This window comes from Theropithecus gelada, chromosome 1, assembly GCF_003255815.1.
Source record: "Theropithecus gelada isolate Dixy chromosome 1, Tgel_1.0, whole genome shotgun sequence".
Classification (NCBI taxonomy): Eukaryota; Metazoa; Chordata; class Mammalia; order Primates; family Cercopithecidae; genus Theropithecus; species Theropithecus gelada.
In genome coordinates, this window is record NC_037668.1 from 12,354,300 (window position 1) to 12,370,689 (window position 16,390).

Here is a 16,390-nt window from a genome sequence, read left to right on the forward strand (position 1 = left end):
GATCTGAAGGCAGTGAAGGAGCAAACTAATGGATATCTGGGAGAAGATACTCTGAGGCAGACAGAAGGTCAAAAGCCACTGGGGCAGGAGGAGGCCTGGTATATTCAAGAAACAGTTAGGAGGCTATATGTTCAGAATGGAGTGTACAGGAAGAAAAATATCAGATGAGGTCACAGATGGAAGCCAGATGAGGTAGGGCCCAGGACTAATCAAAGACATTGGCTTTTATACTAAATGAGAAGGAGCCATGGAAACTTTTGAGTAGTGGATGACACATTTAGGTTTTCTCTTTTAAATTTTAAATATATTTTTATTTCAATAACTTTTGGGGTATAAGCGGTGTTTGGTTACAAGGATGAATTGTATAGTGGTGAAGTCTGATATTTTAGTACACCTGTCACCCAAGTAGTATACATTGTACCCAATATGCAGTTTTTTATCCCTCACCTTCCTCCCAACCTTCCCCTGTCTGAATCTCAAATGACCATTATACCACTTTGTAAGCCTTTGTGTACCCATAGCTTAACTCCCACTTATAAGTGAGAACATATGGTATTTGGTTTTCCATTCCTGAGTTATTTCACTTAAAATAATGGCCTCCAGCTCCATCCAAGTTGTGCAAAAGACATTATTTCATTCTTTTTTTATGGCTGAGTAGTATTCCGTGGCATATATATACCACATTTTCTTTATCCACTCATTGGTTGATGGGCTCTTAGGTTAGTTGTATACCTTTGCAGTTGTCAATTGTGCTGCGATAAACATACATGTGCAGATGTCTTTTTGATATAATGACTTATTTTCCTTTGGGTAGATACCCAATAGTGGGATTGCTACTTTTAGTTCCTTGAGAAATCGTCATACTGTTTTCCATACATGTTATATTAATTTTACATTCCCACTAACAGTGTATAAGTGTTCTCTTTTCACCACATCTGTGACAACATCTGTTGCTTTTTGGATTTTTAATAACGGCCATTCTGGTTGGGGTAAAGTGGTATCTCATTGTGGTTTTGATTTGCATTTCCCTGATGATCAGTGATGTTGAACTTTTTTTCATGTTTGTTGGTCATTTGTGTATCTTCTTTTGAGAAGCATTTATTTATGTAAATTGCCCACTTTTTAATGGAATTATTTGTTTTGTTTTGTTTTTTTCCTGCTAATTTGTTTGAGCTCCTTGTAGATTCTGGATATTAGTCCTTTCTTGGATGGATAGCTTGCAAATATCTTCTCCAATTCTGTGGGTTTTCTATTTACTCTGATGATTACATATATTACTGCACAAAAGCCTTTTAGTTTAGTCAGGTTCCATTTATTTATTTTAATTTTTGTTGCACTTGCTTTTGGAGTCTTAGTCATAATTTTTTTGCCTAAACCAATGTCCAGAAGAATTTTTTCTATGTTTTCTTCTAGAATTTTTATGGTTTCAGGTCTTATATTTAAGTCTTTATTCCATCTTAGGTTGATTTTTGTATGCGGTGAGAGAGATGGATCCAGTTTCATTCTTCTATCCAGTGGCCATCCAGTTTTCACAGAACCATTTATTAAATAGGGTGTCCTTCCCCCAATTTATGTTTTTGTATGCTTTGTTGAAGATCAGTTGGTTCTAAGTATCTGGCTTTATGTCCAGGTTCTCTAGTCCGTTCCACCAGTCTATGTATCTACTTTTATATCAGTACCATGCTGTTTCGGTTACTATAGCCTTATAGTATAATTTGAAGTTGGGTAATGTGATGCCTCCAGATTTGTTCCTTTTGCTTAGGATTGCTTTGGCTATTTAGGCTCTTTTACGATTCCATATGAATTTTACAGTTAAGTTTTTAAAGGACTGCTAAGAGTGCTGTATTGAGAGTAGACTGGGGGTGGGGAACAAGGCTGAAAGCAGAAATGCCAGTTGGGAGGCCATTGCACTAATTCAGGTGAGGGATAATGGTGACTTGATCCAGAATAATACAGAATGCAGTGAAAAGTGATGCAATTCAGAGTATATTTTGACAGTGAAGCTAGTATTATAATCTGCCATCTTTACATGCCATGATGTCATAAAACATGCTTCTATTTTGGAGATTTAGGTTGTTCCTGTTTGCACCATTATAGAGAATATTTTCATTAACATTCCCACTCACACTTTTTGCATGTCTTATTTTCTTACATAAATTCCCAGGAGTTGGATTACTGAGTTGAAGATGTGATCATCCTTATGGCTCTTGCTACAAGTCATCATATTATTTAGTAGTTTCCACCCATAGTACCTTAGGGATCTTTAATTTGAAATGCTCCAGAATTCCTCCCCTATCCCCAGCATCTCTAACCCTCTCTTCCACTATGGTTTTCTTCTTTTTCTCTCTCTCCTCTCTCTCTTTTTGGGGAGCTTGTAAAAGGGAAGGGTAACAAAGATGGACAAAAGTTAGGGCTGGCCACAGAGAGAGGTAAGAAAAGACAGAGGGGAATTTCTTCATTTTTTTCCTGTCTTACAGCCCTGAGAAAGGCCCAGCTGCTTCCCTTAGTTGGATGAAAATCTTCTTCTATAAGAATCAACAAGCTAACAATACTGCTTACTTAGAGACCTTTTTGTCTTCTGGGGAGATCAATGGACTTTACAATTTCAATTATCTTTCATAATATTCCCTGGTGTTAGAACAAACTGCCTCCTCTGAACAAACATTCCTCTCACCAGGGTGGGAAGTTTACCAAACTTTGTGGTTCCTTTATTCCCCTCCTCCATTAGGTTGGTCCCCCTTTCAAATGACCCATCCCCCATCTCCACAACTCAAAAATGTACCTGCTCAGTCCTCCTTATCCAATTTCACCCTGGGTCGGAAAGAAAATATTTTAATTGTTTCTTAGAAGTGAGAGTTTTTTATGAATTTTAGAAACAACTTGTCAATTTCTGCTACTCTTAAAATGTATATGGAAATGCATGGGACTCATAAAAGCCAAAATAATGATGAACAAAGTTGGTGGATTCACACTTCCCAATTTCAAAACTTACAACAAAACTATAGTAATCAAGACAGTGTGTTACTGACTGAGGATAAACATACAGATCAATGGAACAGAATTGAGAATCACAAATAAACCCTAACAGTTACAATCAATTGATTTTCAACAAAAGAGCCAAGACAATTCAATGGGGAAAAAATGGTCTTTTCAACAAGTGGTGCTGGGCAACTAGATATCCACATGCAAAAGAATTAATCTGGACCCCTAAGATTGTACACAATAATTAACTCAAAGTGAATCATAGGCCTAAATGTAGAAGCTAAAATATAAAACTTTTAGAAGAAAACTAACTCTTTTGACCTGAGTTAAGCAGTAAATCTTTGTGACTTTGAGTTAGGCAGTAATTTCTTAGATGCAACATCAAGAGCACAAATAATAAAAGAGAAAAAAAAAGTTGATAAGTTGAACTTAATCAAAATAAAAAACTTTTGTGCTTTAAAGGACACCAACAAGTGAAGAACAGCCCCACAGAATAGGAGAACACATTTGCAAATTATACTATCTGATAAGGGACTAGAATATAAAAAACACAAATCAATAAAAAATGACAAATGATCTAAGTTAGGAATGGGCAAATGATTACAAGATATTTTTCAAGAGAAAAATATGCAAATAACCACATGAAAAGTCACTAGGAAAATGTAAATCAAAAGCACAATGAGATATCACTTCTCACCCACTGGAATGGCTATAATAATATAGGCAGAAAAAAACAATTGTTGGTAAAGATGTGTGGAAATTGGAAAGCTCATACACTGCTAGTGGGAAAGTAAAATGGTGCAGCCACTTTGAAAAAGTTTGACAGTCCCTCTAAATGCTAAAATTAGACTCCCCATATGACCCAGCAATTCTTCATCTTGGGAATCTACCCAAGAGCCGTGAAAACATATTTCCATACAAAAACTTGTGCACAAATGTTGTCATCTTTATGTCCATGAGCACCCAATGCTTAACTCCCACTTGTGAAAACATACTAACACATTTGGTTTTCTGTTTCTGCCTTAATTCACTTAGGATAATGACCTCTAGCTCCATCCATGTTGCTCAGATGATATGATTTCATTCTTTTTTATGACTGTGTATTATACAATACTATGTATATATCACATTTTAAAAAATCCAATCCACTGTTGATGGACACCTAGATTGAGTCCATGTCTTTGCTATTGGGAATAGTGCTGTGATGAACATGTGAGTGCATGTGTCTTTTTGGTAGAATGGTTTATTTCCCTTTGGATATATACTCAGTAATGAAGATTGCTGGGTTGAATGGTAATTTTGTTTTAAGTTCTTTGAGAAATCACCAAACTACTTTCCACAGTAGCCGAACTAATTTACATTCACACCAACAGTGTATAAGTATTCCCTTTTCTTGGTAGCCTTGCCACCAACTGTGGCTTTTTGACTTTTTTTTTTTTTTCTTTGAGACAGTCTTGCTCTGTCGCCCAGATTGGAGTGCAGTGGTGTGATCTCAGCTCAACGTAACCTCTGTCACCTGGATTCAAGCAATTCTCCTGCCTCAGCCTCCTGAGTAGCTGGGATTACAGGCATGTGCCCCCACACCCGGCTAATTTTTGTATTTTTAGTAGAGACAGGGTTCCACCATGTTGCCCAAGTTGGTCTCAGACTCCTGACCTTAGGTGATCCATCCTCCTCGGCCTCCCAAAGTGCTGGGATTACAGGCATGAGGCACCGAGCCCGGCCTGACTTTTTAATAATAGCCATTCTGATTGGTGTGAGATGGTATCTCAATGTGGTTTTGATTTGCATTTCTCTAATGATTAGTGATGTTGAGTATTTTTCCATGTTTGTTGTCTGCTTGTATGACTTCTTTTGAAAAGTATCTGTTCATGTCCTTTTCCAACTTTTTAAATGTATTCTATTTATTTATTTATTTATTTATTTATGAGACGGAGTCTTACTTTGTCACCCAGGCTGGAATACAGTGGCGCCATCTTGGCTCACTGCAGCCTCCTCCTCCCAAGTTCAAGCGATTCTCCTGCCTCAACCTCCCGAGTAGCTGGGATAACAAGTGTGCGCCACCACGCCTGGCTAATTTTTGTATTTTTAGGAGGAGAGGTTTCACCATATTGGCCAGGCTGGTCTTGAACTCCAGACCTCAAGTGATCTGCCTGCCTCAGCCTTCCGAAGTGCTAGGATTACAGGTGTGAGCCACTGCACCTGGCCTGCCTACTTGTTAATGGGGTTATTTTTTGCTTGTTGAATTGTTTAAGTTCCTTTTAGATTCTGAATAGACCTTTACCCCATGCATAATTTGTGAATATTTCTAAAATTTTCTCCAAACATTAGATCTTTTTAGAGACATGTTGGATTTGACATGTGTCCATGTTTTAATTAAGATTTTAAAAATAAGAATACAGGGCAAGTTAAAATAAATAATACAGTGGTAAATCATTGCATCTAGTAAGTCACACACATATACACACCATCCTCCAAAAGCTCAAAGCATGTCAAGATACAAATCACACCAGTATTCGCCTCTTATTTATGTGTCTTAGCCCTGCCTACTCAAGAGCATGTCTCCTCTTGACAGTCCTGTCATATAGGGTAGAAAAAATAGAATAGCTGTGACCAGGGCTTACTCATCTGTACAGTCACTAGATTATAATAGCTATAATAATTAACATGTGTAAAGGGCTTTGCAGCATATAAGCCACTACTGTGCATATGATTTTAATTTAATTTTAATCTTTATAGAAACTCCTCTCCTCTCCTCCTCGCCTCAGATGGGGGGTATCAAAACTTAGGAATGAAGTGACTTGTTAAGATCTCTCACTATGCTTTTTCCTCAAGTATATAAACATTCCTGAACCTCTCTCAATTAAAAAATGAAATTCATTCCTTATTACACATGCTCTCTAGCCAATCTTTCTTCTTTCATAACTAAGCGTTTTAGAGTAGCTTACACTCTCTGCCTCCCCTCTTTGCATTCATATTGCTAATTTTTCCTTGTCTAAGGAATGTAATGTACTACATCAGGTCACATGCTGAAAGATTGCACCTGGGGAAGGCAGTCACCCACCTACTGCAGTTTGGATCATGCATAGGTATTAAACACAACTTGAGGAATGTCCTTGACTACTGAAGAAAGTAGGCAAACTCTGAGCAGGCACTCAGACTTAGGAAGCTTGCAGCATTCCTCTGAGGCCTAAGGAGCTTCCCATTCTATGGCTATCCTCCCTGACCTTTCCTTTCTGAAGGGAAGGAGGGAAGGAAAGAAGGAAGAGAGGGAGAGAGGAAGGGAAGAAAGGAAGAATAGTTTCAAAACAAAGTCATCTGGCTACAAATTCTGTTCTGTTTCCTTTATTAGATCCTTTCCAATTCACTGTTGTTGTGGTTGCTAAAATAAAACACAAATTTTTACCACTTGTAGTAGAGAGGCCTTGTGAGAGACGGTTCCTCTACTCCAGAATTGTTACTCCGTCTCCTGTCACAATGCCTAAGATTTTTCCATTTAAACTTTGGTAATGATGTCAATCTTGGAAGACTTTCTGGGTTGAGCAGATTGAAGAAGCTGAACATGATAGGAAGGGCAAGAAAGCTGCAAGGAACAGGAACTGGCCTGATGGCTTGCTTCATCTATTGCCCAAGCTCCCCACAGCCAGTTCTCGTCCCTTGTAGGACAGAAAGTCCAACACAAAGAGGTGACTAAATAACTTAATGGTCTTGGATACACAGTCAGTCCTCTGCTCTCCCAGCTGCACTAACAGTATTTCCTGTTCTGTTATCTGAAGTATGAGGTTGGCGCTCTGTGATGACACAAGCACCCACTTCCAGCCAAGCCAAGCAACCTTTCCCCCAGACTGAGTCAGTCACCTCCATTCTTTGGGTTCTGACCTTCCAGCTGCAAAAGTAGGGCCCAGATCTCACCTTCTGAAATTCTGAGGTAGTGAACCTGAACAGGTGAATTATAGAGCCACTGTGAAGCTCTAGAGTTCCAAGGAGTTCTCCACCTTACCAATGTTTAAAATCTACACTTAGTTCCTATATATTTTTCTGCACTTTTCATTCCCTTTCCTATAATTCCTTAATATCTCCTTTGATAGCAAAGGGGACAAATGTAAACAGGGTAGGCCATGGGCGAAATCATTAAGTAGGTAACATATGTCTTTGCTGCTCCATCTCCTTCCTTTCTCCTCCCTCCATTGAAGTCAGGAAATAATCTAAAAATAGTCATCATACCTTAGTGTAAATTTAAAGTTCTCTTAACTGTATCTCACAAGGGCTTTATTTTTAGTTATAAAATTTGTATAAGTTGTTTTGGCCACTACTAGAAGCAGCCTTTCAGGCAGGTAGCAAAGGCATTTTTAGGGAACATTTTTAGGAGTCTTCATCTGGGAATCACTCCAAGCAGTGAGCTCCTCAGAAACATTCTCATGCCCCGGACCTTCGTGCTCACCACACTGAACTGTGTAGGGAGTTGGAGATAAAATGGTTTACATTCATTCATTTCGGGCACCTTCCTCCGGCCTCTACATTTCTGGTCACTTTTCTGTCATCACCCAGCTTCTTAGGTCAGTACCTGGTGATACTCATGGTGACTCAGGAAGGCTGGATCAGGGAAGTGGAGGACAGGCTGTGCTGATGGTTTATTAAAGTCTGTGGCTTCTTACTCCTCCACAAGACTCCTCATCAGAGGGTGCGGCTTGGGTCATGCTGGGCACTCAGCAGCTTTGTGGTGGGTATCGGTTTGTGCTTCCTCCCCTTTGCTTTCGATTCAATGCTTTCCTGTTGCAGTCTGAGCAGCTCTATTTAACCGCAGCCTCACAACAGCTACCACTGCATGCAAACTGGATCCATCTAGAGGCAAGTATAGGGCAATCAGAGGGTAAGGGGTTGAGAGGTAAGAAAGGAGCCTGCAAGAAGTCAGCTGGAAATGAAAAATTCCAAAGCTAGAATGTCATGATGAATAACAACCAAGAAAACATTCCAGTACCATGAAAAAAAAATGTTCCAGTTTACATTCAGCTATGATTTTTGAAAACTGAACCCTAAGTTAATTAGTTCAAATATAGTTTCACTGGAAAATACCCTTGTCTGCAGTTTTTAAAGAAATACATAGGATAATATAAATCCTGGTTTTAATTCAAGAATAAAAAATTAAGTATCCAAGTTCAGTTCTGATTCAGGAATAAGATAAATGATAATTTGAGGCTAGAATTTAGTCTACAGATGTTAGAGGCCCTACAGTAGAATGCTCCGAGCAGAGGAAACAGCATCTATGAAGGCCTAGAGGCAAAAGGAAGCAGGGTGTGTCTGAAACACTGGAGGTCAGTGTTAATGGAGTTCAGACTGATGGCAGGTTACTGATCACGAGAGGCTTATGAACCGTGATAAGAAGTTCGGACCCCATCCTAAGGACAGTAGAAGCAACTAAAGGATTTTAAACACAAGTCGTGAATTTACAGAACTGCATTTACATAAAGAACCATCTGGTTTGTGGAAAATGATCCAAGAGGAGAAACCTGGGGGCAGGAAACTAGAAAAGGGATGTGCAAAATGCTACATAGATGGTGATCACTTAGGCCAGTGGGGACAGGGAGAAGTGGGTGGATTCAAATATGTAGATTATACTGAACTTGGTTATTGACTGAATTTGGAAGGTGAGCAAAAGAGTCATTAAGGATGAATCCTACATTTCTGCCTAGAAAAACTGGGTAGGTGGTGTGGCATATCTTTGGATAAGGAGCATTATTAGAGGAATAGGTTTGAGGGAGGTAGTTAGTTAATATGCTTTCAGGAATTTCCAACTGAAGAAGTTCTGGAAAGCAGTCAAATATATAAATCCAGAGTTTAGGGAAGATAGAGATTTGGAAATAATTGGCAGATAGATCCCAATAATGCCATGGAAAGGGATAATATTTCTCACAGAAAGTGTTTAGAGAGAAAAGAGGCTGATGAAGAACAGGGTTCTGAGGAACACGAGCACTTTAGGAGTAGATAAAGAGCAGCTGGCAAAGGATGTTGAAGACCCATGACTGAGATAGGGAAAAAATAATAGTGCAAAGGAAGAGTGAGTCTATCAAAGAGGACGTGATCAAAAGCATCAGATGCTACTCTGATGTGAAGTAAGATAAAGACTGATGTATCTACTGGATTTAGTAATATGGGAGGAGAGGGCATTAGTGTCCTGAGTGAAAGACCTTTCAATACAATGGGAGCCAATGCCAGATTAGATTGGGTTAAAAATTGTGTGAGAAGTGAAGAAATGGAAACAGCAAGAGCAGATGTCTCATTCAGCAAGCTACACATACTATTCCTTTTCCCTCTACTTCTACCCTCTAAATTCCCTTTCACGCTGTCCCTATTTGGTAAATCTTGCTCACTCCAGTACAGGGCTGGAGTGAAGGAGATTTGCAAACAAACAAAAATCTGAGGAATAGATATATGTTTTTCCAGAAGCAAATTTAGCCAGGGCTGAAATTCAGGAAGTGAGTGACTTATTCCATGCTCACCAGACAAGAACTTTCAGCCAATAAAGAAGGGCTACACACTCCCTGGTGCCAATGTGGGGGTGTTGGTTACATTAAGCCAAGAATGTGATGCAATTCTCAAGAACAGGAAGAGGTTTGGCTGGAATAGAAAGAGGACTCTGACTTGGTGGTGGTGGTAGCAGAAGTGGAGTGGGAAATGGTAGTTTTTTCAAAAGAGCGAAGCTAGAGATTAACTGGCAAAAGCAGAAGGAATTGATAAACTGTAACGGAAAGCCTTCCTATTCCATCTCTGGTTGAAATAAAGCAGACGGAAAAAGCTCACATTCAGAATTGGCTCTTCTAGCAATTATGAAAGAAATTACCCACCCGCTGGAGCTCTCTTGACAGATAGGGTGTCCCTCTAGACTTTTTCTTCAAGCAAAGATCAGCTATTTTGATTACAGATTAGAACATTTGTCTGTAAAATGGGGGATAGTAGCTATCAACTTCACAGGGCTATGGTGAGTATCAAGGGGAAAACATGTCTGTGATGGCACCTTATATGCTATTAATATGCCTAGTGTTCCATTATTGGAACGCTAAGTTTGTGGGAGTTATTTATATCCTACTGCTCAAGTCATCACCAAGGTCTGATTTTTTGACTAAAAAAAAAAAAAAAAAAAAAAAATTGCAACCTCTGGCCTAAGTGAGTTAAGAACAGTTCAAATGTTAGTTGCTCTTGTCATTACAAGATAGTTCAGATTAAATAGAAAAGCACGGGGATATTTGAATAATGAAAGAATGAGAAAGATTAGATGTACATAACATTTTATCTGAATGACAAACGTATAGTCTATGATAGGAACATATTTAGACACTGCTTAGTACCATTCTTTGGACTTAGGTAGGCATCCTAAACTATAAATCAGGACTGAACACCTTTTCTCTTACATATACAAAACAATTTATTTAAAAACTGGTACTAAGTAAGATCTACTAATCTAGGGTTAAATGGAAAAACATGGGTAGGAGTTTCTGAAAGTATAGGTCAAATTATTAACATGAGATTAAAGAAACAGTCAATTATTTTGTTCACAGGACAGAGAAAAGGAAAAATGTTATTTGGAATGAATGATATGATATTTATTGTAGTAGGATTAGCTTTGTCACCAAAATACCATCATTTTAAAAGGGCTATTCTTTACAGTATAGTTCTTTTCCTCAAGGAAAAGCTGCTTTAGTCACTCTAATTGAGGGAAAGGCAGCGCCTTTGGAGTTTTGCTGCCCTCTTCTGGGAACACGAAGTCATAGCCTGAGAAACTGACTGCTAGAGGATCCTAAATATTGCAGTATGTAACAGGAATTAATTCTCTTTTCCCTATCAAAAGTAAAATAACTATGAAACTGGATGTTAGTCTCCAGAGAAAAGGCTGGATTGTACTGGTCACAAATGCTTTTTTAAAAAGTTATAATAGTGATAAAAGTGGTAGAGTATGGTATACTTGTACATCACGTCAAGGTTTATAAAATATTCATGACCATTATTGCACTTTATCTTCTTTTATCCTCAAATAACTCACATGAAGTAGGCAGAACAGACATTATTCTCATTTTTCACATGGGGAACCTGAAGTACATAGTGCCTAAAAGCCTTCCCTAAAGTTCTGCTACAGTACTGAGCTGGGCCTTGAGGTCATCTCCTGACTCATAGTTCAATGCTCTTTTCACCCACTTACCTACTGCATGCAATGTAAGTAATTTGTTTCTGTTGCAGTAACATCCCTCCTCAGCAATGTCTATTTTACACCATAGTGTCCAGTAATTTATAGAAAGAAATCTGCTGCTTTGTACATGATTCTAGCAAGGCTATGCTGTTATTGTGGCAAAAATGGATATATTTAAATTCCACAAACAAGTGGATGGGCTATAGCAGAACTTCTTAAACTTTTGCTTGGAAGTTCTTTAGTGTCTTTTTCTTCTTCTTCTTAGAAGATTCTTTAAAGCAAGCAGAGTTTTGTAACATTAAGTCTCAACTCTGCTACTAGGGAAAAATGAGTTTGAGAAAGACAGAAGAAAAAGTGGAGTATAAAAATTTTTAAAAATCAAGAAAAAACAATTTGAAAGTCAAAGTTATTTTATTCTAAAGCTCTAACTGTGCAAATAAGCCCACTCTGCATATTTATGCAAATAACTAAACAAAAGGCAGATAGATATTATCTTCAGTCCGTGTATTGGCCTAACTGCTTGTCCCTGCATGCCCAGTCCAACAAACCTCACTGCCTACCTACACAACAGCAAGTAAAAAACTGGGAGTTGAGCAGATACAAAATGCCATCAGTTGGTCAAAACTAGGCCGTAAAACCACTTTCTTGAGTATGGTAAATTTTTTATTTATTTTATTTCTTTCTTTCTTTTTTTTTTGAGACAGAGTCTTGCTCTGTCGCCCAGGCTGGAGTGCAGTGGCGCTATCTCAGCTCACTGCAAGCTCCGCCTCCCGTGTTCACGCCATTCTCCTGCCTCAGCCTCCCGAGTAGCTGGGACTACAGGTGCCCACCACCAGACCCGGCTAATTTTTTGTATTTTTAGTAGAGACAGGGTTTCACCGTGTAGCCAGGATGGTCTCGATCTCCAGACCTCGTGATCCGACTGCCTCGGCTACCCAAAGTGTTGGGATTACACGTGTGAGCCACCACGCCCGGCCAATATTTCTTACTTTTTATGCCATATTGGTAAAAGTATTTATCACTGAACTGCAGTCACTTTTTCAAAAATTAAGTAGTTAACTGATCTGAAATGCTCGTTAAATATTGTCTCCACAACATAAAAGTAATTGTAAGCATAATGGTCAATTGGAAATATTCCCAGTTCAAGATCTGTTGCTGTATTTGACTTCTGTGCTTTCTCCCCAAGTCTAATTTATCTCTATGCCTTAATTTCTTCTCCTTCTTTGCCCCCATACCTTTCAATTGTTTCTGCCACCAAAGAATCAATGTCACTTGCTGAATTTTCTTCCCTTCTCCAATGTGTTTACTGTATGTTGATATAATTGTACTGGTTCTCTTTTGTTGTTGACTTTTCAATGTGCCTTTCTTTTCCCACTTCATTACTAGACCTATACCATTTTGCCCCACTTTGTTTTCTTCTTTTATTCAAATTGTGTGTACCTATGATTCATGAAACCCAGTTCCAAAAAACTTACGCATACATCTCTGTAATTCAATGAACTTACCCCACGAATATTTGTTGCACACCTCCAATGTGTCAGCCACTGTACCCAATGCCAAGGATTCAAATTGAATAATAATTGATCTCTATCTCAGCCATCTCATAAGGCACGTAGCCAAGGAGACAAACAAGTATGCACTGACTGCTAGTTTAAATTTGTAGGTTTTATAACATAAATATGAACAAGTTATTGTGGGAGAATGAAAACATAACTTCTCCCAGGTCAGAGAGGAGGGTATGAGAATGTCAGAAAGGCTTTATAAAATAGACATTTGAGCTGGGTCTTTGAAAGAAGAGCAGAACTTTACCAGGTGTCTTGTTTTGCTGTATATTTTACATTTTAAAAAAACTTTTATTTAAGGTTTTGGTGTACAGATAATTTTGTTACCCGGTAATAAGCATATTACCCAATAAGGTAGTTTTTCTATCCTCTCCCTCCTCCCACCCTCTACCGTCAAGTAGGCCTTGGTGTCTGTTGTTCCCTTCTTTGTGTACATGTGTACTCCCACTTATAAGTGAGAACATGCGGTATTTGGTTTTCTGTTCCTACATAATTTAGCTTGGGATAATGGCCTCCAGCTCCATCCATGTTGCTGCGAAGGACATAATCTCATTTTTTTATGGCTGTGTGTATTCCATGGTGTACATGTACCACGTTTTCTTTATCCAGACTGCCACTGATGGGCATTTAGGTTGATTCCATGTCTTTGCTATTGGTAATAGTGCTGCAATGAACATACGCGTGCATGTGTCTTTAGGGCAGAACAATTTATGTTCCTTTGGGTTTATATCCAATAATGGGATTGCTGGGCTGAGTGGTAATTCTGTCTCAGGTTCTTTGAGAAATCACCAAACTGCTTTGCACAATGGCTGAACTAATTTACATTCCCATTAGCAGTATACAAGTGTTCCATTTTCTCTGCAACCACGCCAGCATCTATGACTTTTTGACTTTTAGTAATAGCCATTCTGATTGGTATGAGATGGTATCTCATTCTGGTTTTGATTTGCACTTATCTAATTAGTGATATGAGCATTTTTTCATATGCTTCTCGGCCACATGTGTCTTTTCTTGAAAAATGTCTGTTCCTGTCCTTTGCCCACTTTTTAATGGGTTGTATTTTGCTTATAAAGTTCCTTATAAATTCTGGATATTAGAATTCTGTAGGGTGCATAATTTGCAAATATTTTCTCTCATGCTGTAGGTTATGTTTACTCTGTTCACTGTTTTGTTTTTGACTGTGCTAAAGCTCTTTAGTTAGATTCCATTTGTCAATTTTTGTTTTTGTTGCAATTGTTTTTGGCATCTTTGTTATGAAATCTTTGCCAGGTCCTATTCCAGAATAGTATTTCCCAGGCTATCTTCCAGGGCTTTTATAGTTTTAGGTTTTATATCTAAGTCTTTACTTCATCTTGAGTTGATTTTTGTATATGGCATAAGGAAGGGGTCCAGTTTCAATCTTATGCATATGGCTAGCCAGTTATTTTAGCACCATTTATTGAATAGGGAGTACTTTTCTTATTGCTCGTTTTTGTCAACTTTTTTCAAATATCAGATCATAGGTGTGCAGCATTACTTCTGGACTCTTTTCTGTTCCATTGGTCTATGTGTCTGTTTTTGTACCAGTACCATGCTGTTTTGGTTACCAAAGCCTTGTAGTATAGTTGAAATTGGGTAGTGTAATGCCTTCAGCTTTGCTCATTTTACTTACGATTGTTATGGCTATTCAGGCTCTTTTTTAAGTTCCATATGAATTTTAAGGGTTTTTGTTCTAATTCAGTGAAGTATGTCACTAGTAGTTTGATACGAATAGCATTGAATCCATAAACTGCATTGGGAAGCACAGCCATTTTAACAATACTAATTCTTCCTATCCATGAGCATGGAATCTTTTTCCATTTGTGTCATCTCTGATTTGAGCAGTGTTTTGTAATTCTTGTTGTAGAGATCTTTCACCTCCCTTGTTATCTATATTTCTAGGTATTTTTGTGTGTGTATGGCTATTGTGAATGAGATTGCGTTCTTGATTTTGACCCTCAGATTGAATGCTATTGGTGCCATTGAATGATATTGGTGGCATAGAAATGCCACTAATTTTTGTACATTAATTTTGTATCCTGAAACTTTGCTAATTGTTTATCAGATCAAAGAGCTTTTAGGCAAAGACTATGGGGTTTTCTACAGAATCATATTGTCTACAGAGATAATTTGACTTCTTTTCCTTGGATGTCTTATATTTCTTTCTCTTACCTGTTATCTCTGGCTAGGACTCCCAGTACTATGTTGAATAGGATTGGTGAGAGTGGGCATCTTTGTCTTATTCTGGTTCTCAAGGGGAATACTTCTAGCATTGGGCCCATTCAGTATGATGTTGGCTGTGGGCTTATCATAGATGGCTCTCATTTTGAAGTATGTTCCTCTAATGCCTAGTTTGCTGAGGGTTTTTAACATGAAGGGATGTTGAATTTTATTGAAAGCCTTTTCTGCATCTATTGAGATGATCATGTGGTTTTTAAGTATTTATGGGATATTCAAAACAGATATATAAGAAGCAAAAAAACCTGGGCCCAAAAAACAAGTTTGAAGGTATATTTGGGAGTTACCAGTAATACAGGTAACTGCTGAAGCTCTAAATATAGAAGACAAACTAGAGGAGCTTGTTTCTTGAAGAATTCTTGTCATGCTTGACATTTTTTACAGAGACTTCTTAAAACAGGGGCCTATCTTCTTTGGCTAACATGTGCAGACTAAAATGAAAGAGCATAGTATATTATAAAATCAGTAAAAGGTAAGATAAATTTAGGCCTAAAAATAAAGAATAAATACACTCAGTTGAATCTGAAGCTCTAATTTACAGATGCAAAATTGCAACAATACATTAACCTATATGTAAATACATCTAGGGAAACAAAAAATGAAAGTAAAATGGAAAAAGATAAAAGAAGTGAGGCAAGGAGAAGAGAATGGGCAAAAGGACGTAGGAAAATCAGGAATTTTTTAAGGCCTAAAATTTTAGTGAATCAGATGTGGAAAACAGATTAACACTGAGATCAAATGAGAAAGGAGCAAATAAGGAAAGATGTATTACAAACCAAGAGTAAAAAAGGGAAAACAAAATAACAAAAGCAAAAGCTATTTAAAAAGAATAAAGGAAGAGGTGATAATGAAGTAAATTTAAAAAGTACGGAATAATAAAAAGATCTTGCAAAAAATATCTTTTGAAAATAAACACACTAATAACTTGACAATAAAGTGAAATATGTAAGACAAACATATCTGTGTCATTATTTAGGAGTAGTGAAAAGTACTCTTAAATAATAATTTGGTGTCTAGCAGGCCTGGATTTGAATCTACTTTAACTTGCTAGCTATGTGACCTTGGGCAAGCAAAGAAAATGCTTATAACAATTGTAAAAATACCTGTAAAGTGCCTTATACTTATGGCTCAAAAAATGAAGGAAATGAGAGAAAAAAGTATAGATTACTATATGGAAGTCAAATTTCTAGTGACTTTTCTAATCTAAACATGAATTATTACAGTACTTGAAATAAACATAAAGTTTATTTTTAAACTGAGAACTGAGTGACTAAATTGCTTGTGATAGTTTTACACTGCTAGGTCAACCCTGCCTGACAGTAACAATAGGATGTGAGACTCAATATGCTCATTCTATCTCAAATTCTGTCACACATACGATGACTGCTATTTACCCTTCTCCTAAGCCATC